The sequence below is a fragment of the Lithobates pipiens genome, unplaced genomic scaffold, assembly GCF_037356315.1.
Source record: "Lithobates pipiens isolate NorthernLeopardFrog02 unplaced genomic scaffold, aLitPip1_a1.2 Scaffold_19, whole genome shotgun sequence".
NCBI lineage: Eukaryota > Metazoa > Chordata > Amphibia > Anura > Ranidae > Lithobates > Lithobates pipiens.
Window position 1 is genome coordinate 467,168,827 of NW_027507764.1, and position 24,539 is coordinate 467,193,365.

The window sequence follows — 24,539 nt, forward strand, 5'->3', positions numbered from 1 at the left end:
CTTTTATTTCATTTCAATTCTTTAATTGCATTCTATACATCTTCTAACGAAATAGATTCTTCAAGGTCAAGTTTTTGGGTTTGGTTAAGTTTTGGAAGTTTTAGTTGAGAGAAAAAAGCATCAGCTTCTGTAGCATTAAAATTTTTATTTGCAGAATATAAAGAGCCTAAATGGGATCTGAATTTTTGAACAATTTCGATAGGAATGCTGGTATATGTATCTTTTGTTAACTTAAGTCTAATAGGATTTGTTTTTTTTATCTAGGGATTTCAAAGCACGAGCTAATAAAGTATTGGATTTGTTATATTTCATAAAATAGGTGAGTCGGGAGCGAAGTACAGTTTTGTCTATGTTTTCTGTAAGAAATAAATCGTATTTGAGACAAGCGTTTTCTAGACGAGTCCTAGAGGGTGGAGAGGGATTTTCTTGAAAATTTGCAAATTCAGAATTATATTCTAATTTGCGTGCTATATTTTTACGTTCTTTTTTTAATAATTGAACAAATGAATGAGTGACTTGTATAGCGCTACCTAAATCGCCTCAGGGTGCTTTCTTGCCACCAGTCCATCTGCAGCTTTTTACATGGTCCTTTAACCTGTAGGGCCCCGACACACTTACAACATTTATTATGGCCAATTTTTTTGGACAGGGTCGAATTAACCTACCAGCATGTCTTTGGAGTGTGGGAGGAAACTGGAGTACCCGAAGGAAACCCACACAGGCACAGGGAGAACATGCAAACTCCAGGCAGATAGTGTTGTGGTCGGGATTTGAACCAGCAACCCTATTGCTGCTAGGTGAAAGTGCTAACCAATACACCCCTGTGCTGCCTAATAATGATGATTGTTTTTGGAAAACTCCACACATAACTGATTTATGCGCTTACCATAAAGTTAAAGGAGAGATGTCAGAGCATGTATTATGTATTAAGTATTCTTTTAATGCTTTTTCAATTTGAATACGGTAAGATGGGTTTTTAAGTAATATGTTAAGAAGATATCAGGATGTATCTTGTGATTTAGGAATAGTAGTTGCTATTGAAGTATATACTGCGTTATGGTCTGACCATGGGATTGGGATGATATTTGATATAAGAATTTCTGGTAACATACTTGCGGTTAAAAAAATATGGTCAATTCTTGAAAGTGTCCTATGCGGGTGTGAGTAATAAGTGTACCTTTTTTTAGCAGGATTAGTTTCTCTCCAAGGAGGTTTGAAAAAGATTGTGTATTTGTGTTTCTCGTAGGAATATATGGTGTTTTATCTAGAAATGGTAGGAGGACCTGGTTCGAGTCACCGCATATCAGCCAAATTTATGTGTGGATATTACTTGTAGGAGATGAGATAAAAAAGCTGTTGATTGTTTGTTAGGAGCATAATATGATACTACAGTAATAGCTGTATCCATAATGTGACCTGTGTATGATGTACCTTCCTTCAGGGTCTTTTATTTCATATTTAGGGGTGAATGGGGTCGATCGATGGAAGGCAATTAGGGTACCTCTTTGTTTAGTAGTAGCTGAAGCTGTAAATATTTGTGGATAGGCTGAGCTCATATATTTTGGTGTAGGATTTATTGTAAAGTGGGTTTCTTGTAGACAAACTATATGAGCCTTTTGTGATTGGAAGAATCGGAAGGCTTTGCAGTGTTTCTGTGGGATGTTGATTCCCTGAACATTCATGGACAAAATGTTTAATGGAGCCATATTAAATAATACATGAGATGGAACTTACCCATATCCATAGATCTCTGGCATGTTGAAGCGTACAAGGTGAACATGAGAAAAAAGAAAGTGGAGAAGAAATAGGAATAGAATGAAAAGAGGTAAAGACATGTAAAATAAGTGAAAATGTGATTTAGGTTACCCGTGACACAGGAAAAATTTCCCTATCAGGGGGACAAAGGACCCTCGTCAATCGCCCACATATTATTAATGGGCGAGCGAGGAAGGTAAAATGGGGTACACGTTGCTACGGTGTACAGAGGAAAAGCCCTCTGAATGAACATCATAAAGATGTATTGCAAATTAGAAAACCCTGTAAAATCAATAAACAGTAATATAACTGAATGAAACTTAGATAGCCGAGTAAATAAATAATAATTGTCTTAAATTTTATATATATTTCCTTCATATCATGGAGAGGAGAGAAAAAAAATGAAAACAAATGTATCTGATTATCCGATTCAGATTTGTTATTTTAATTTATGTTCAATATAACTTACTGAATTATGGTAATAAAGATGAATCTGAAGGAATTGTTGTTAAACTATAATAGGGAGAAGTCTCAAAAAAATTAGCGGCATCTGTTTGTGGAGTCAATGATAACTTATCAATAATAACTTTTTTATATGTGAGAAGAGGAGAAAAAAAATATTTATTTTTCCTTCCTTTCTTCCCTTTTTTCTCCCTCTTCCCTCTTTCTCCCTCCCGTCTCCCTTTAAGAAAAATAATAATAATTTGAGAGTGAAAAAAAAGATCAGTAAATTATCTCTTCCTGTAAAATACCTATACCTTATGAAGAATAAAATTAAAAAATTGTGTTATCTTAGCACAGATATTATTTAGAGGAATAGGGAGCTATCTTAATTATAAAATAAATATATTTTGAAAAATTCCATAAAAATTCCAGATATGGAGTAAAAATGAACACCTTATTAGGAATTGAAAAAACAGCTTATATGATCTAGTCAAACAAAATACAGCAAAACCAAAATATGTGTAGGAATTCTAATACATGTTATAACATGTTTAATCATTCAATAGTTTTTTATCTTCTGAAATGAAACTGGGAAGGTGCTTTTCTGCAGATATCCAGATATAATAGAACTCTATATCAGTCCATGGTGTCTTCTTGTTCCAGAGGTGGGGATGAGAGGCGACTTCTCTTGTGGGCTGGTTGATTATTGTTTTTTCCCGTATGTTGGGAGGTAATTCGATGGTCTGATGAGGTTGTTCTTCCATTTGAGGAACTGGGTTTTAGTGGAGATTCCAACAGATGTAGGTCTTGTAATGCACGTTGCAATTCTTCAGGGGATCTACATCTGAATTTAGAGATTTAGTATGTAAACCAGATGGAAAATGGAAAACCCCATTGATATATAATTTGGTGTTTTTGAAGTATTGTTAATTGAGGTTTCATAAAGCGTCATTTATTTATGGTCAGTTGGGATAAATCAGTGAATAATTCATATTCATGTCCTTAAAAAGAAAGAGAATTTTTCCCCATAGCAGCAGTTAACAGTTGCTCTTTTGTGCGATAAAAATGTAGTTTAGCGATGATATCGAGTGGAGGACCTTCTGTTTTCTTTGGTTTTAGAGCCCTATGAATTCTATCAATTTCAAGGCATTCTGGTGATATTGTTGGTAAGAGTTCCTGGAAAAGGGCTGTAATGGTTGTTTGTAAATCCATTACTGTTTCTGGAATTCCTCTAATTTGGATATTCAACCTTCTGGCTCTGTTTTCAAAGTCCTCTAATTTAGATTGCAAAATTAGATTTTCTTCTTTAAGATTTTCTAATTCTGTGGAATTATCTTGTGTTACATGTTCAATCTCATCAACTTTTATTTCTAATGCTGCAGTGCAGGTGCCCATTTCTCTGATTTCCTTAGTGAGATTTGTTCTGAGGTATGTCTTAGAGCTTTTTGTAACATATTCCCAAATTGTTTTAAAATATTGGGAGTAACAGAGGAAGCTTGTGAAGAGTCTTGTGAAAGTGAGAAATCTGTTACAATATGATCTGGAAAGTCTGAATTTGTATTAAATTGTTTCAAAGGCTGTTTCTTTTACTGTGTGCGGGCTGAGGCGCTCTATGAGATATACGGTGGCGCAATGCTAGGGGATGTCCGTGTCTGTAGGTGTTTAATAGCGGCGGTTTTAAACTTAGTTTTACTGCCACCAAACACATATTTTGTGTTACCTACAGAGCTCTGAAGACTGGTGGAGGCTGAGGGGGTAGTCAGTGTGACAAAGTTTTCCGCTGTATACCGGCTTTTCCTCTGTACGGGTACGGAGCTCTAATGGTTCATTAACATCCTGTCAGGCTCCGCGCATGTGCCTCCCGATTTACTGATTTTTATATATGCCTTTACAGAGCTTGAGGTCATATAACATATCCCTAATTTATACACTAATGTAAAAGAATGCACTGTAGTTGTGCAGTGCTCTTTTCCATTAGTGCAGTACATCTACATACAGGGGAAAAGTGTGTTGTTACAACACGGAGACTGATTATATGAGTAACATTTAGCAATTTTTTATATTTTACTGCTTATGGTTGGTGTGGGTGAGACTGTTTTCCTCAGTGTACCTGGAGATTATTTAAAGGGTAACTTAAAGGGTAACTTTTTTGGTCAACCTACTACTAATACCCCCAATACTACCCTCTGAAATATGTTCCACACTGACTATCTCTACCTCTGGGTCCCCCCCCCCCATCACCTAGTTTAAAAACCCCTCTAACTTTTTGGCCATCATCATTCCCAGCTGATCTGCACCCTCCTCATTTAGATGCAATCCGTCCCTTCTATAGTACTGGTTATTGACTGAGAAGTCGGCCCAGTCCTCCAGGAACCCAAACCCCTCCTTACTACACCAGCTCTTCAGCCACTTGTTTACTTCCCTAATCTCCCTCTTCCTTTCTGTGTGGCTCGATGTACCATTTGTATTCCTGAGAATACAACCTTGGAGGTCCTTTTCCTCAATTTACTTCCTAAGTCCTCCCAGTAATCTGTCCACCAGATCCATGATGTGCCAAACCCGAGTGTCCGGTAGACAACACGCTGTTCGGCGCTTCAGGTCTTTGTTACAGCTTGGCTTCTCTGTCCTTCTAAGAATTGAATCCCCTACCACCAGAATCTGTCTTTCCTTTCCCTTCACTTCCCCCCACTTTCACTGGAGGAGTTCTTCCCCCTGGCAACTAGGAGAGTCCCTCAGCTCCACCAGTGCTGGTCCCTGACTGGTTTCACCAATGTCAATGGAGCGTACTTATTGAGATGCTCCAGCCCTGGATCTGCCTCCTGGCACTTCCCCCTCTACACTTCCTGACTGTCACCCATCTACTCTTTGCTAGTGCCTGCACCCCTTTGTCTCCACCTGCCTCTGTGCTGGCCCCTGCCGGCACCTGCTGTGTACGTTCCTGGCTCTCCTTTAGTATGGAAGGACTTCTCAGTGCTGACAGTGCTTGCCCAGATTCAGAACCTGGGCTTCCAGGCAAACAATGCTCTTACATTTTGCACAGGAGTATTAACCCTCAATCAGATGATCAAGGGATGCATACATGCTGCAAGATGTACAAGTCACCTCTCCACACCTGCCGGGCATCGTACCTATTAAATTTAATGAGGATTGGGGATTATACCCTGTCCAAATTACCTAACAATTACCTAACAACTAGCTTCCTGACACTAATACTGAAGACAATACACAGGTACTCAACAAGACAATACGCAGACCACTCGCAGAACTACGTGCACTCGCAGATTACTCGCAGATCACTCGCAGAACTATGTGCACTCGCAGACCCCTCGCAGAACTACGTGCACTCGCAGACCACTACCAGAACTACGTGCACAGACCTATGTCCACTCACAGACCACTCGCAGAACTACATGCACTTGCAGAACTATGTGCACTCACAGACCACTCGCAGACCTACGTGCACTCGCAGACCACTCGCAGGACTACGTGCACTTGCAGAACTACGTGCACTCACAGACCACTCGCAGACCTACATGCACTCACAGACCACTCGCAGGACTACGTGCACTCGCAGAACTATGTGCACTCGCAAAACTACGTGCACTTGCAGACCACTCGCAGAACTATGTGCACTCGCAGAACTATGTGCACTCACAGAACAACGTGCACTCACAGACCACTCACAGAACTACGTGCACTCGCAGACCACTCACAGAACTAGGTGCACTCGCAGACAACTCGCAGAACTACATGCACTCGCAGACCACTCTCAGAATTAGGTGCACTCGCAGAACTACGTGCGCTCACAGAACCAGGTGCACTCGCAGACCACTTACAGAACTAGGTGCACTCGCAGACCACTCACAGAACTACGTGCACTCGCAGACAACTCGCAGAACTACGTGCACTCGCAGACAACTCGCAGAACTACGTGCACTCGCAGAACTAAGTGCACTCACAGACCACTCGAAGAACTACGTGCACTCGCAGACCACTCACAGAACTAGGTGCACTCGCAGACCACTCGCAGAACTACGTGCACTCACAGACCACTCGCAGAACTACATGCACTAGAAGACCACTCGCAGAACTACGTGCACTCGCAGAACTAAGTGCACTCACAGACCACTCGCAGAACTACGTGCACTAGCAGACCACCCGCAGAAGTACGTGCACTCGCAGAACTAAGTGCACTCACAGACCACTCGAAGAACTACGTGCACTCGCAGACCACTCACAGAACTACGCGCACTCGCAGAACTACGTGCACTCGCAGAACTACGTGCACTCGCAGAACTATGTGCACTCGCAGAACTACATGCACTCGCAGAACTATGTGCACTCGCAGACCACTCTCAGAACTACGTGCACTCGCAGACCACTCGCAGAACTACGTGCACTCATAGACCACTCACAGAACTACGTGCACTTACAATACACAAGTATACAGTACACAACACACAAGTACTAACGATCCACACACACTGCTCAGACAACACTCAGGTACTCACACTACACAGGTACTATGGCCCCTGTTATAACCTCCTGTTTTAAACTCACCACTTAGACCAGTTCCACTAACTCTGGTTTTAACTCACCATTTAAACCAGTTCCACTAACTCTGGTTTTAACTCACCACTTAGACCAGTTCCACTAAATCTGGTTTTAACTCACCACTTAGACCAGTTCTACTAACTCTGGTTTTAACTCACCACTTAGTCCAGTTCCACTTGGACAGCGTTCCAGCAGACTCAAAGATGAGAAGGCTCACAATGAGTTCTGCACATGGTTATATAGGCCTCAAGAACCTGTGACCAATTAACCACTCCCCTTAATTAGTAGGCTGAACAAAACAAAGAAAAAAAAGCTGTTTAAAAATTGTCAGAAAAAGGTGTTAAAAAACTACAAGGAAAATCCCCAAAAAGAACCTAAAAATGCAACCCAGCAATCACCAGCAGTCAAAAAGCAAGACTTGTTCACTCTCCACTGAAGGTCCCCACTGTTTAGCTTCCAACCAGCAGTCTGGAATAGGGATGAGCTTCGTGTTCGAGTCGAACATACGTTCGACTCGAACATCGGCTGTTCATGCGTTCTGCGAATACCGAAAGCTATGGGCCGTTTGCGCCAAATTCGCGTGGCGCTCACGGCCCACAATGCACTGCGCCATCGCATTGCATTGCTGGCTCATGATTGGCCAAGCATGCACTGTGACCCCGCATGCTTGGCCAATCACAGCGCTGGCAGCGAGGAGAGTCATGATTGGCCACAGGCAGGATGCCTGTGGCCAATCATAGCTCAGGCTGTTTAGAACACGCCCCACACTATATAAGGCCGCCGGCGCGGCGGCCTTGTGTAGTGTGTTGGCGTCTGTAGGAGTTATTGGGTGTTCTCTGTGTACCTTCAACACAGTATACACTGTTCGTAATCAGCCGATTTTGTGCTCTTGCTCTTCTGTAATTGAGCTGTTAGCAATCTGCAGGAGTTTGTGGGTGTTGTCTGCGTGCCCTGACCACAGTATACACCGTTATATCCACCTATATAGCTAGCTATATTGCTCTTCTGTAATAGAGCTTGCAGTCAGTTGTAGGAGATTGTGCGTGTTGTCTGCGTGCCCTGACCGCACTATACACCATTATATCCACCTATATAGCTCTTCTCTAATTGAGCCATCTGCCATCTGCAGGAGTTAGTGGGTGTTGTGTACCTCCAGCACAATATACACTACCCAATTGCTGGTTTTCCCATCTCCCTTCAGGCCATTACCATGTCTGGAAGGCCAACAAGGAGAGGCAGACAGGCGTGAGCCGATAAAAGAGGGCAAGCAGGCTCTGTGTCTAGAGACAACAGTGCTGGTCGAGGACGCGGTGCATCGTCATCATCAGCACGTGGCCATGGGACACGCTTGTCCTTCTTTTCGGCAGCTGGACGTGTTGAGCCGCATCATGCCGAAGACTTGGTAGAGTGGATGACCAAGCCCTCTTCATCCTCCTCATCCTCTCTCACCCAGGCTCAGGGTACTAGCAAAGCAGCTGCCAACGATGAAGAGGGAGGGGATGATGAGGGCACTGACTCCACGGGGGTGCCTGGTAGGAGAGAAGAGGAGGAGGAGGCACATGTCCAACGAGGCAGGATGCCCTCCGGGGGCCAGCTTAGGGGCAGCACACCAACTGAATCACACCACAGAGCTCCGCCTGTGCAGGGCGCTGCCTCTGTGCGTTATTCTAAAAGTTCTTTGGTGTGGGCCTTTTTTGAGACGAGTGCATCAGATCACACCACTGCTATTTGCAACATATGTCTCAAGCGTATCTCGCATGGCCAAAACATCAGCCACTTGGGCACCACATGCTTGACCAGACATATGTTGACCTGCCATGCAGCTCGTTGGCAAGCATACCTCAAAGACCCACACCAAAGAACAAAGCGGACCTCTCCTTGCTCCTCATCAGCTGAGATCTCCAACCCCACTAGACCTTCAGTCCTCTCTGAAACCTGCTCTGAGAGGAATGAAGGTGTAGAATTAGGTGTGTCACAGCCAAGTGCTTCCGGGCACTCTGCTAGCAGTACACCCACGTCCGATTATAGCAGGCAAATTTCCCTGCCCCAGCTGCTGGACCGTCGAAAGAAGTTCACTCCCAGCCATCCACATGCCCAGCGGTTGAATGCTAGCTTGGCTAAATTGCTAGCACTTTAACTGCTGCCTTTTTAGTTGGTGGACTCGGCTCCCTTCCGTGAGTTTGTACAATGTGCGGTTCCTCAGTGGCAGGTCCCCAAACGCCACTTTTTCTCACGGAAGGCGATTTCGGCTCTCTACTGGCATGTGGAAGGCAATGTCCTAGCCTCACTGGACAGGGCGGTCAGCGGTAAGGTGCATATTACCGCTGACTCATGGTCCAGCAGGCATGGACAGGGACGTTACCTGTCTTTCACTGCCCATTGGGTCACTCTTCTTGCATCTGGGAAGGATGCAGGACAAGGTGCAGTAGTGTTGGAGGTTGTTCCGCCACCACGCCTCCCAAATGCTACTACTGGTTGTGACACACCTCTCTCCTCCACCCCCTCCTCTTCTTCTTCCTCCATGGCCTCTTCCAGTGATCTGTCCTCAGAACCAGCGGTGCTCCGTAGGCGTTCCAGGGGCTACGCAATACGCAGGCAAAACGATGCCATGCCGTTCTTGCGCTGGTTTGTTTGGGGGACAGGAGCCACACTGGGGCAGATATTTTGTCAGCTCTGCAGGGGCAGGCCGAGAGGTGGTTGACGCCACGCCAGCTTAAGCCAGGAATGGTGGTTTGCGACAATGGCACCAACCTCCTCTCCGCCCTCCGACAGGGACAACTGACCCATGTGCCCTGTGTGGCTCACGTCCTTAACCTGGTGGTGCAGTGGTTCTTGGGCAGGTACCCGGGCTTACAGGATGTCCTGAAGCAGGCCAGGAAAGTCTGTGTGCATTTCTGACGATCATTTAATGCCTGTGCTCGGCTGGCTGAGCTCCAAAAGGAGTTGAACCTGCCCAAGAACCGCCTTATATGTGACATGCCCACCAGGTGGAACTCAACGTTGGCCATGCTACAGTGGCTGCACACGCAGCAGAGGGCCATCAATGAGTACCTGTGCGACTATGGCACCAGGACAGGGTCAGGGGAGCTCGGCTTTTTCTCACCACGCCAGTGGGGCAAGATTATTTTCATCTTGATTCAGCCACACAAGCAGGATTCCATGCATATCTGCAGCTATAGAATTATACATAAGAATAGCATGTCCTGGTAAGCATACATTCTACACTATCATGGTCACCTGGGCTTTGCACAGCTGCTGTCCTCGTTTTGGGTGCGATTCCTCACCTCAGCCCCGGGGGAGATCGATATCCCTGTCCTCTGTATCTCCTGGACAGATGCTTGGTGTAACCTATGGGCCGGACAGTAAGAGCATCTGTACTCCTGATGATTGGCAAGAGCCATGAAACGTGCGTCGAGTATATATCCAACTGATGCCCAGATTATTTCGACTTATTATAAGCAATGGCTAATGTTTATTGGTTTTATGAATGGATGAGCATATCTACACATCTGCATTGTTACTGATGTTGTATTGTACCTTGCAAAATGACTGTATATCTAAAACAAATGTATTCAAAGAAATGTACTAAAATTATAATTAATTGTGTCCTATATTAGTTTGACACTATATATGAAATGGTTTTATACCCAACAAATAAATATATATTTTTCAGCAACACGCCTCATTTAAAGTCCTATTTGCCCTTTTTTGAATATCGGTCAGAAGGAGCGGTGGAGAAGGTGGCCGTCTGACCGATGCGTTCAGACAATTTTTTAGTCCGCAGCCCCAAGGTATGATCGGTTCCAGCAACCATCGCCAGCGTCTGATGTACATGGTACAGGAATACCTAGGGGCAAGGTCAGACTTGGACACCTTTCCCATCGAAAATCCTCTGGCTTACTGGGTCTTGAGGATGGATCACTGGGCAAAGCTTGCACAGTATGCAATTGAGCTACTGGCTTGTCCTGCATCCAGCGTTCTTTCAGAACGCACCTTCAGTGCTGCTGGTGGCTTTGTTACCGAACACAGGGTGCGCCTGTCCACCGACTCAGTTGATCGATTGACCTTCATAAAGATGAATCAGTCTTGGATCACCCACAGCTACCAAGCACCTGAAGCTGATGTAACCGAAAAAAATTTTTTTAAAATATCACATCCCTTCAAAACTGCCTATGCTGATGCTGAGTGACTGTCCTGTTATGTTGATTGTCTATCCTCTCCGCTGATATGTTGGAAGAACATTTTTGGTTCTGGGTGATGCCACCAGCCCAATTTTTCAGCCCCTGTTTAACAGGGGCGTTTAATTACAATTTTTGATGCAATGCTTTGCAGCAGGGCTCATTCCTGCACTACAACTAGAGTATATGGGAGAGGTTGCAGTGTCGTGGCACCAGCACCAGTGCCTAAGGCCCAATTTTTCAGCCCCTGTTTAACAGGGGCGTTTAATTACAATTTTTGATGCAAAGCTTTGCAGCAGGGCTCATTCCTCCACTACAACTAGAGTATATGGGAGAGGTTGCAGTGTCGTAGCACCAGTGCCTAAGGCCCAATTTTTCAGCCCCTGTTTAACAGGGGCATGTAATTACAATTCTTGATATAATATTTCACAGCAAGGCCCATTCCTGTGCCCACCCAGAGTAACTGTGAGGACTTATAGTGTTGTGGCACCAACACCAGCACCACAACCACCAAAGGTCAATTTTTCTACCACTGTTCAACAATGGCATGTAATTACAATTCTTGAGATAATCGTTCACAGCAGGGCGCTCCAGCGCCCACCAAGAGTCACTTTGAGGGCTTACAATGTTGTGGCAACACCAACACCTTGTTCCGCCATTTCTGCAGAGCATATAGGGCAGGCCCCTACTTTCAAACATCCAACTTACAAACGTCTCCTACTTGCAAACGGAAGGAGACAACAGGAAGTGAGATGAAAAAGACGGACGGCAAAACAAATTATACAGGGGTGATAACCCTTCCCTATGTTTTTCAAAAAGCTTAAAAAAAAGATTTTTTGACTGGAGCTACACTTTAAAAATGTACCAGTTCAAAATTACAAACAGAATCTACTTAACACAACAAATCTACACAGTCCCTGTCTTGTTTGCACCGCCTGTATACTGCTGTTCTAAGTATATAGGGCCTGGGGGCCCCACGTCTTTCCTTTTTTTAATATGGGTACGGGGTTCCCCTTAATATCCGTACAAGACCCAAAGGGGCTGGTAATGGGCAGGGGGGCTACCCAAGCAGTTTGAAATTACTTTTTTTCCGTTAAATGTCATTTTGTGCAGGGACTGTTCTAAACTCGGGAAACATGTGGCACTTCACAGGCATACTATAGACACCCCCCAGGCATGATATTTAAAGGAATATTTAAAAAATTTTTTCATTTTAATCGTCATTAAAATCAGTGCTACCGCCAAAACTGCAATTTTTAAAAACATTTTAGGCATTGACCCATGTCCCCTGGGGCAGGAGCCAGGTCCCCAAACCCTTTTTTTGGACAGTATCTTGCATATTAGCCATTAAAATTAGCACTTTTTATTTCGAACGTTCGAGTCCCATAGACTTCAATGGGGTTCTAAAGTTCGTATGAATTTTCGGTCCGTTCGAGAGTTCTGATGCGAACCGAACCGGGGGGTGTATTTGGCTCATCCCTAGTCTGGAACAGTTGCTTAGTTATATGTACAATAAATGCTAGATTAAAGTTTAGTTATTTTGTAACTTTAAATTCTGTTTCTTCCAGAACCAATGACTTTCAGTGGACAGTGTGTGTAGCCCTGGCTGGTGTCCCCATTAAGGCCTGGGGGCACAAAGGCTTTGCATCATGGCTGTTCCGCAGCTGGCATCTCCTCTCCACTGCCAAGAGGCCAGTGTAGAAAGGAGAGAGGAAAGAAGGAATGTGCCTGGCTGCATGAGTTGCCTGGCACTAAACCTTGTACACTGGACACAGGAAAGAGGAGGGGTGCACAGTAGTGGACAGAGTGTGACACAGAGGTAGGCAAAAGAGCAAGGTGAGGTATTCTAGAAAGATACACAACCTATTTAACAAGGTTGGTGAGGCAGTGGAAAATGTACAGAGTGAGTAGATCAAATTCTGGGTAATAACAGGCCTACAGGTTTTTGAGGGTTGCTTTATCAGAAGCCTACTATATACTATATCAGTCAAGCTGTGGAAGATTTGCTTTTTCTCTGACTTTGGCAGAATTCCTCTGCTAGCCAGTCACTGCAAATAGAAAAGCAGTCATAACTACCATCACAAATAGAAAAGAGAAATATTCCTTATGATGAATGTGTTCATCCTTAGTCATGCAGTGACATATTTGAGCACTGACAGGCTGGATAATCACAGTGTAAAATTAGGTTTACGGACAAATGGTTGGTAATATTTAAGTTAAGGTTGCCTCACTGTAAACCTTTGTCTGTGATGACTTGGCAGAGACCGGGTCTATACCTTTATGCTTGAATTGCTTTGGTCCTGCAAAGAAGATAGTAGTAGTGAATGGGAAGTTGGTCTACAAATAAAAGAAAATGCAGAGTTACCAGTTTGGGTACCTCAAGCAGATAAAAGCATACATAAATTATAGGTACCTAAAACCCAACACATGTGGAGGTCAAGAGCAAACCTAAATGTTCCCATGTCCTTCTCAGCTATGATCACCATAACGTCTCCCAAGCCTTAGCATTTAAACTACTCCTTAAAATGAACACCTTGAACATGAATCTAGCCAGTCCCTGACCCTTAGGCCGCGTACACACGCGCGGACTGTTCGCCCAACTTTGTCCGTCCAACAGTTTCGGCAAACAGTCCGCTCAAACTTAGCATGGACGGACATGGCCACACACGACGGACGAACAGTTTGCTGAAACCGTGCGCGATGACGTGAACGGCACGTACGACGGGACGAAAAATACGACGTCCTATACACTGCATTATAGCTTTCGGCGTGAAAATCCTTTCTGAGCATGCGCGCAACTTTGTTTGACGAACAAGCCTACACACGGGCGGACTGTTCGCTCAAACAAGGTTTCAGCGGACAGTTTTACGGAAATTCCGAAAAACCTTGTCCGTCCAACTGTCCGCTGAAACTGTCCGCTGAAAGCCCACACACGAGCGGACTGTCCGCCCAAACACTGTTCAGCGGACAAAGTTGGGCGAACAGTCCGCCCGTGTGTACGCGGCCTTAGGCTCTGTTTCCATTACTGTGAGTTGTGCGACTTGACACATGTGAAGTCGCATGACAAGTCAAAATCCATGTATTTCAATGGTCTCTGTTCTAATTGGTGCATCTCAAGTCGCAGCCACTCCAAAAAAGGTTTTTGCACTACTTTGTTCCGTCTTTGGTGCGACTTGTTCTCCATAGAAAGTAATTAAGTCGCAATGCAGTCGCATTTACATGTATTAGTCTGCGACTTTGTTGCTACTTCCACAGAAGTGGATCTCTGCTCCTCCCAGATACATCACTTCCTATATGGATGTACGTGAGTGTGGAAGTCGACAGGAAGCACGCCTAGGGCTAGTAAGAACAAACGACAAGTTCATGACCATGAAGAATTCATTCAGCTTGTCAGACAATGTCCGGCAATATATGACCTCAGAGATCCATGTTACAAAGATCATGCAAAGAAGGAGAGAGCATGGTTGGAAGGAGGGGCGGATCTAGAGTATAGTCTCGGGAGGGGCACTGCCAGAAAATAAGGTGTTGCTTACGGAACTGAATAAAGTGTAATAAAGTGCAATACAGTGTACAGAGGTCAGTAGTATGTAGTGTACAGATGTCAGTAGTATGTAGGGTGGTGTACAGAGGTCAGTAGGAAGTAGGGTGGTGTACAGAGGTAAGTAGGATGTAGGGTGGTGTACAGGGAACAGTAGGGCACATGCTGGGGGGTGGTCGGGAGGGCATAAACTTAAACAGGGGGGGATTAGGAGGGCATACACTGATACACTGGGGGAGATTCAGGAGGGCATACACTGATACACTGGGGGGGGGGGGGGAGTTCAGGAGGGCATACACTGATAAACTGGGGGGGGGAATTCAGGAGGGCATACATTGATACACGAGGGGGGATCAGGAGGGCATACACTGACACACTGGGGGGGGGGGGGTCAGGAGGGCATGCACTCATACACTGGGGGGGAATTCAGGAGAGCATACACTGATACACTGGGGGGGGGGGATTCAGGAGGGCATACACTGATACACTGAGGGGGTTCAGGAGGGCATACACTGGAGGGGATCAGGAGGGCATACACTGATACATTTGGGGGGGATCAAGAGGGCATACATTGATACACCTGGGGGGGATCAGGAGGGCATACACTAATGCACTTGGGGGGGATTCAGGAGGGCATACACTGATACACTTGGAGGGGATCAGGAGGGCATACACTGATACACTTGGGGGGGGGGATCAGGAGGGAATACACTGATACACTTGGAGGGGATAAGGAGGGCATACACTGATACACTTGGGGGGAGATCAGGAGGGCATATACTGATGCACTGGGCGAAGGATCAAGAGGGCATACACAGATACCCAGGGGGGAGTCAGGAGGGCATACACAGATACACTGGGGGGGGGATTCAGGAGGGCATACACAGATACACTGGGAGGGGGATTCAGGAGGGCATACACAGATATACTGGGGGGGATTCAGGAGGGCATACACAGATACACTGGGGGGGATTCAGGAGGGCATACACAGATACACTGGGGGGGGGGGGGGGGATTCAGGAGGGCATACACAGATACAATGAAGGTGGGGGGATCAGCAGGGCATACACAGTACACAGATACACTGGAGGGGTGGAGGATCAGGAGGGCATACACTGATATACCGGAGGGGGGATATCAGAAGGGCATACACAGATACACTGGAGGGGGGATCAGGAGGGCATACACAGATACACAGATACAGTGGTGTGAAAAAGTGTTTGCCCCTTCCTCATTTCCTGTTCCTTTGCATGTTTGTCACACTTAAGTGTTTCGGAACATCAAACCAATTTAAACAATAGTCAAGGACAACACAAGTAAACACAAAATGCAATTTGTAAATGAAGGTGTTTATTATTAAAGGTGAAAAAAAATCCAAACCATCATGGCCCTGTGTGAAAAAGTGATTGCCCCCTAAACCTAATAACTGGTTGGGCCACCCTTAGCAGCAACAACTGCAACCAAGCGTTTGCGATAACGTGCAATGAGGCTTTTACAGCGTCCTGGAGGAATTTTGGCCCACTCATCTTTGCAGAATTGTCCTAATTCAGTTACATTAGAGGGTTTTCGAGCATGAACGGCCTTTTTAAGGTCATACCACAACATCTCAATAGGATTCAGGTCAGGACTTTGGCTAGGCCACTCCAAAGTCTTCATTTTGTTTTTCTTCAGCCATTCGGTGGTGGACTTGCTGGTGTGTTTAGGATCATTGTCCTGCTGCAGAACCCAAGTTCGTTTCAGCTTGAGTACACGAACAGATGGTCGGATATTCTCCTTCAGGATCTCTTGGTAGACAGCAGAATTCATAGTTCCTTTTATCACGGCAAGTCTTCCAGGTCCTGAAGCAGCAAAACAGCCCCAGACCATCACACTACCACCACCATATTTTACTGTTGGTATAATGTTCTTTTTATGAAATGCAGTGTTCCTTCTACGCCAGATATACTTGGACACACACCTTCCAAAGAGTTCCACTTTTGTCTCATCGGTCCACAGAATGTTGTCCCAAAAGTCTTGGGGATCATCAAGATGTGTTGTGGAGAAATTGAGACGAGCTTTGATGTTCTTTTTGCTCAGCAGTGGTTTTCTCCTTGGAACTCTGCCATGCAGGCCATTTTTGCCCAGTCTTTTTCCGATGGTGGAGGCATGAACGCTGACCTTAACTGAGGCAAGTGAGGCCACTCCTGGGAAGGTTCACCACTGTTCCATGTCTTCGCCATTTGTGGATAATGGCTCTCACTGTGGTTCGCTGGATTCCCAAAGCTTTGGAAATGGCTTTATAACCCTTTCCAGACTGATAGATCTCAATTACTTTCTTTCTCAATTGTTCCTGAATTTCTTTGGGTCTCGGCATGATGTGTAGCTTTTAAGGATCTTCTGGTGGACCTTACTGTGTCAAGCAGCTCCTATTTAAGTGATGCCTTGATTGTGAACAGGTGTGGCAATAATCAGGCCTGGGTGTGGCTAGAGAAATTGAACTCAGGTGTGGACAACCACAGTTATAGTATGTTTTAACAAGGGGGCAATCACTTTTTCACACAGGGCCATGATGGTTTGGATTTTTTTTCACCTTTAATAATAAACACCTTCATTTACAAATTGCATTTTGTGTTTACTTGTGTTGTCCTTGACTATTGTTTAAATTGGTTTGATGTTCCGAAACACTTAAGTGTGACAAACATGCAAAGGAACAGGAAATGAGGAAGGGGGCAAACACTTTTTCACACCACTGTACATGGGGGGGATCAGGAGGGCATACACAAATACACTGTAGGGGGGAACAGGAGGGCATACACAGATACACTGGAGGGGGGGATCAGAAGGGCATACACAGATACACTGGAGGGGGGATCAGGAGGGCATACACCAGGTGGCAGTCATAATCCTTTAATGAGTTAAATTTCTCACTTGTCATGAAAAGAAGATGAAGATATCATTCCTCACCTAACAGCACCTCTATGATAAGTTGCAGTAACTCATCAGACTCAGCATAGAGGTGCCTGTAACTAATGCACAATGTAGTGCTAGCAGCAGAGCTCACCTCCAGGAACTTTATCATGGATCTCTTTGCTCAGCAGCTGCACACATCTCCCTCTTCCAGACGAGTATGATCTGAGGGAAAAGGCACACCCCCTCCCGCCCACTCAAGCAACAGCCTGCAGGAGAGATGCTGAAAAACTGCAGCGGAGGTACAGGGGGCGGAGAGTGCAGACCCGAGGTTTCTGAGCTTCGTGCTTAGAATGGCTGCACTTGTGCTGACCTCAGACTTGGTTACCTGGAGGGCACTCAGCCTCAGTCTTTAATATTTTCTCGGGGGGGGGGTGTAATTGCCCCGTTGCCCCCCCTGGATCCGCCCCTGGTTGGAAGTGGCTCGCATATATTATGATACCTGGGACTCTTTATCAGCTACAGAATGGTCTTCAAAGAGTAATTGGTTGATATATGCTGCTTGACACTTTGTGGCAACCAATGGATGTGTGTTAATAATGTGCAGTAACCTCTAGCAACCATTGGCTGTGTGGTAATAATGGGCACTGTGTTTTCTTGGTGGGGACTGCTTCTCCTGCCAGGAGATCACAATGGTTTGGTAGGAGGGAATCCCTTGTCAACACTGTCTGTGTTGATGGTGGAATTTGTCTAGTTTCTTTCCTGCAACCTGTGGCTGCAGGAAAGTAAATCTGTGTGTGTGGCCCCAAATAATATTTGCCCATGGTCCAAACAATATTAAAGATGGCCCTGTCAACATCCTTCAGCACATCACAAATTCTGCAGGTGCCAAGGATGATATAACTTGCAGTTATTTTCCTACCATCAACATCCATTATGCAGCCTAGCAAATGAATGACCTATGGCCAGTTATTAAAGAAACATTTTTTAACTTGGTATTGTCTTTATATTTTGCAGTGCGCTCATTACAAATTGATGGAGAAGTCTTAAAGACTGTTACAATCGGTACCTATGAAGATTAAAAAAAGGAAGGAGTGATTCTGGCTCAAAAAGATTAGCCCCATATGCCCATGGTGGGGATCTTGAATTTTTAAAACCGGTGTTGGAAATGCGAGAGTAAGTTATCAGCAGGCATATTTCCTGAATTTGACATATAAAATTGTAATGCTTACTTTAAAAATGTGTTATTCGAATTTCAGAACCCAATCAAGCTGGGAAGACAGCACACAGGGTTTGCCACCGGAAGATGAGTCAGAGGAGACTGCTGCGGAGGAGGAGGAAGAACAATTCCAAGACACTCTTGACAAGGGACTGTTTGTAGATGAATCAAAGTCATCAACAAACTGCATGAATGAGGAGGATGCTGAACCAGGGCCTAGCAATGTCTCTAGGCCTTCGTGAAGATCTTCAAGGGGAGTGCCAGGGCTGGGAAACCCCAAAAAAATTAATATTAGATGTAGTTAGTCAGAAGTCCAAAAAAAATCCTGAAAACCAGTGTGAAGACACAGCATTTCTTATTGTAATTTTAGGCATATGTAAACAGGTCCCCTGAGAGAAAAAACATGCACTCAGGATGGCTATGATGTCAACTGCTCAATCCTTTCTGTGTGAGGAGCCAACAGCATCCTCAGCATATATGCAACCCTCCCATATCCCCCTTATCAACAGTACTCTCACTTTCAAATTACACAGTATGCCCCACCAATAAACCACCCATACTGTGACGAGTATGGTAATATGCTGAATCCCTCAAGGCCAGGCATGTTACATTAAATTCCGGTCCCCGCTACCTCCACCCTTGGCCCACCGACTACTCACCAACTTAGGCAGCCTACACCCAGTCAGGTTCTGCATTTTCTGGAAAGGAAATACTACCCAGGAACATCAGTGGATTACCCTGGACCAACCAACTAGTTCAGGTTCCGGGAGCACTGAAACAAAAACATACCAGCAATTGTACGTTTTTTTGTTTTTTTTGGCATTGTTTTAATACCTGTTCATTTGTGTTTCTTTGTTGTGGTTGCCAAAACAACCCAAAAATTGAGTAGTTCATGGAAACTAAGTTTTATTTTTTTTGCATTCTTGCAAAAAGATTTTGCTGCTCAAAAAATATTAGGTTCTATGTTGTTATTTTTTGTATGCCTTATTTTTGGTGTTGTTCAAATTGATGTATGTTCATTTATTTTTCTTTGTTGGGGTTGGCAAAAATAAACAACCAAAAAATGGTGTCTTTACCAAAGCAAACTTTATTTTTGGTGCATTCTTGCACAAAAATGTTGAAAATAAAAAATATTCTGCTTACACTATGTTTTTAATTAACCCTTTTTATATTTTGTGTTAAAGACCTGTTATTCAGCATTTGAATGCAATTACACATAGCAGACATATAAATAATAATCAAAAATAAAATGTGTGCCATGCATCATGCAATAGCATTCTGCTGCCAAGGGGACACAATCAGCAGCAGACATGAAAACAAAGTTAAACCGTCATGCACAGTGGCACCATTGCTGGTGCCCCTACTGGCACTCCATTGTGCACCCTCCCTATCATGCATTAGGGGAATCTTTAAAAAGGTACCCTTCATGTATTCAAACATAGTTATGAAGCACACATGCTGCTTTTAACGCAGATATTGCATTCTCCATTTTCAAATTGATAGGTGTATGTAGGAACTGCCACTTGTTCTACAAAATGCCAAAAGTACATTTGACAACTCGTCTTGCCCTTGTTAAGTGGTAGTTGAAGATTCTCTTCTCTTCACTCAGAGACGGATTGGAATAAGGCCTTAGTAGATGGTCACTGAGAGTAAAGGCCTCATCCTCAACATAGGCTAATGGCAGTGGCAGCCCATTTATCCCTGGCAGGTCCAGGCCATTTTCCCTCAACATTCTTCCAAAAGATGATCGTGCAAAAATACTGGAGTCTGAGCTGCTACCGTATGGTCCTATGTCTATATATCTAAACCACTAATTGGCATCAGGCACTGCTAGTAAGACAAACAAAAAATATTTTTTATAGTTGAAGAATTTGGTTCCACTGCCAATGGGCATCACTACTCTTATATGTTTGCATGTCACAATTTGGAAAATTGCATCGGTCCCAGAAAACTTCTGCAATCTTGCATCAATCTTCAGGAGTGGGCTTCTTCAGTACCAAATCCCTGAGAACATTCCAGATATCTCTGCAGATATCATGTACAATATTTTTGGTAGTAGTTTTGCCAACCAAGAACTCAATGCAAACTTGCAAAGGAATGTCCAGTTACCAGGTAACTAAAATGACAGAGTAAAAACAGTTTATTAGAATGATGCATATTAACAATAAGCTACTTCTTATTAGAACTAAAAAAGAGCTTGGAAGGAGGTGCCTGAGGAAGTGAAGGAAAAAGAGGAACAGGAGAAAGACTCTGGTGATATACAGGGACAATTAATATAGTAAAAACAATCACACCCACAATAACATGCTAGTATTTATTATTTCAATTAATGTACAAAGGAACAAAGAATGATGTGGGTCTCCAAATGCCACATATGAGGTAAGAAGAAGAAAACGTAGGTATGAAAAGTTACCTCAATGTTATAATGAGTCTTTTAACAGCCGGAATACTCCTTCGGGAAACTGGTGTTTTGTCGCTCTAGATGGCTAGAGAACAAAGTCTTCAATTCATCAAAACTGTAAAGAGAAAATATATGACTATTAGCTACATTGACCATGTAAAAATTGAAAATTTTTAACTCTATTTCCATTTTTTTTATCATTTGCTCAGGTTTTTGTTAATACTTCTAGCTATTCAAAGCTAAAAATTAGAAAAAGAGTCATAGTGACCATGCATGTACATGTTTTCATAAATATATCTTGGAGTATTTGCAAGCTAACATAAACAAATGTTCTCACCTTCTAATTGACATCTGTGTGTAGTTGAAGAATTTGCCTTCATGAGCATGGAGGTCGTTGTAAAGTACCAAAAACTGGCCTCTCCCTTCCTTTTGGGCGATAACAGGATGGATTCAAAACCTATGCTTTCTCCTCCCCTGGTTATCTTCTTCCACTTCATCTATAAATGCTGCTACAGCAGCCATAATGACTGCTGACCCGACATATTGCATAGCGATCATGTTTGCTAAGCACTAGACAACATGTGACAATGAAAGAGGAAGGGGAAATGACTAAGCAGGATAAGGAATTACATCACTATGAATAAATCGCAGAACATCAAATTTGCAAAAAGTCGTTTGGAAAGTCGCGCCAAAACGCAACAAATATCACATTGTAAAGTTGCACTGTAAATCGTGCGACTTTGGGGTCACAGTAGTGGAAACCAAGCCTAAATGTGCCTCTAAGCCCAACTTCAGGTTTGGGATTTCCTCCTTAACTTCTTCCCATTTGGACCTTCCCCTCTCTCTTTCTTTTTTCATACAGGATAAATTGCCAGGTTTTGGTCCAGTCCAGTGATATCACAGGACTTCTTCACCCTCTTCTTTCTCCAATGGGAGACAGATTCCAAAATGCTACAAAGAGCGGCATCATGCGATGATGTGGTACTGCTCTCCACAGCATGTTTCTGTGAGTGGTCAGAGAGTGAAGCCTAGAGGGAGCTTGAATGATGCTGGGCACCATTCAACTCACAAAAGGAGCATTACTGGATTGGTGAGTGGGTGAGTCTGAGGAGGACAGCACCAAAGACAAGAGTTTTTTTTATATATATATTTTTAAGAGCTACTGGGGTATATATTTTTTTTTTTATTTATCCCAAGCTGGGATTAGGTTTTAACCAAGAAAAAAATTAACTATTGTCTCAATTATACAGTGGGGAAAATAATTAGTTGATCCCATGCAGATTTTGTAAGTTTGCCCACTTACAAAGAAATTAAGGGTCTATAATTTTTATCATTGGTGTATTTTAAATTATAGAGACAGAATATCAACCAAAAATCTATAAAAAACACACAATACAAATGAGAAATTAGAAATTGAGTTGCTGTTCAGTGAGTAAAATAATTATATGACCCCCCAAGCAAATCATTACTTAGTACTAGGTGGAGAAACCTGTTGGCAAGCACAGAGGAAAGACGTTTCTTGTAGTTTATTACCAGGTTTGCACACATCTCAGGAGGGATTTTGGTCCACTCTTCTTTACAGATCATCTCTAAATCCTTAAAGTGGGGTTCCACCCTAAAGTGGAACTTCCGCTCATCGAAACCCTCCCCCCTCCGGTGTCACAGTTGGCACCTTTCAGGGGGGAGGGGGTGCAGATACCTGTCTAGGACAGGTATTTGCACCCACTTCTGGGCATAGACTCCCACGGGAGTCTTTGCCTCTTCCTGTCCTGGCATGCTGTCTGCTGGGACACACACTGGTCCCAGAGACAGCGCGGACCATTCCTATTGCGCTGCGCGACTCACTCATGCGTAGTAGGGAACCAGGAAGTGAAGCCGCAACGCTTCACTTCCTGATTCCCTCACCTAGAATGGCAGCGGCAGCAGCCGAGAGTCGATCGCTCGATCTGCCTCGGCTGTCGACATTGCTGGACCTTGGCACAGGTGAGTGTCCATTTATTAAAAGTCAGCAGCTGTAGTATTTATAGCTGCTGGCTTTTAATCATTTTTTTTCCAGTGAAATCCCTCTTTAAGGTTTCTTGGCTGTCGCTTGGCAACTCGAAGTTTCAGCTCCCTCCATAAATTTTCTATAGGATTAAGGTCTGGAGACCTAATGTGCTTCTTCTTTAGCCACTCCTTGGTTGCCTTGGCAGTATGTTTTGGGTCATTGTCATGCTGAAAGACCCATCCATGACCCAGCTTCAGTGTTCTGGCTGAGGGAAGAAGGTACTCACCCAAGATTTTATAATAAATGTGTAGGATATCCCACGCTCCCTTGTAGGCATTGATATATGGCTTGTCTTGTGATGGCAAGTGTGATGTGATGTTCCCACAATGTGAATCAGATAATGAGAGTATGTTGGTGTGCCTAGTGCCCTTAGTAGTGTCAATAAAAATTGTGTTAAATTATAAAGTGCAAACAAAATCTGAAGCTTTCTTCCTTAGTGCCCTCGGTAAATAATATAAGTGAATACACAAATATGAAATAAAATAAAAGTGAAAATGTGAAACAAATTGTGTACTTCACAAAAGAATGGCAAAATGGCAAAATAAAAATCTCACAATAAAATTGCATAAAACTGAAAAAGTCCTTAAAAGTGCAACATGTGTATGCAGTTCATAAGTGAGTCCAATAATATTACCAACCACAAGTGCAAACAAAATATGAAATCTTCCTCCTTGGTGTTCTTAGTGAATAGTATTGGTGGATGATATATATATATATATATATATATATATATATATATATATATATATATATATATATATATATATATATATATATACCAATTGCATAAAATGAAAAACCCTGGTTCCTAAATATACTCTAATAACAGTGTAAATAAATGTGAAACATAATCTGTCATTTGAAAAAATCTCAACAAAATGGCATAATGGCAAAAACACTATGTCGCAGCATAAATCGCATAAACTGTAAAATCCTTAAAAGTGCAACCTGTATAAGCAGTTCATAAGTGAGTCCATATAAATAATATTCCATAATCAAAAAGTGCTGGTGCTTCAGTGATCCCCACCACCTCTCAACTAATGCGCTCCCCTCTAAGTCTGACCTCGCTTACTAGGTCAAATTTCACCTTCCCCTATATGCTGGGGTAGGCACAGTGGGCTCCTCTGGCGTCCTCCTCCTCCTCCTCGTTTGTTCCACTGTATATTCACAAACCCTTTCTTTAGTGGAGTGTGTGGACCTTTAAAACAGAATTTTTTTCTCCATATAAAGATTCATTCAAAAAAAAGGGGTCCTCATGATGTAGTAATTTCAAAATAGGTATTTATTAAAAAGTATTGACTTACATTTAAGTTTAACAAGTTTAAGTTTAACAAGCAGCTCCTGTGGTCAGCTGAATACAAGGTTCCCACCTCACTTCCTGTGTCCAGCAGTGTCACTCGACTCTACCCTACTTGTGTCATCAGGGTCACCTGACTTCATCAGGGGTATGGACTCACTTATGAACTGCTTATACATGTTGCACTTTTAAGGATTTTTCAGTTTGCCATTTATGCTGT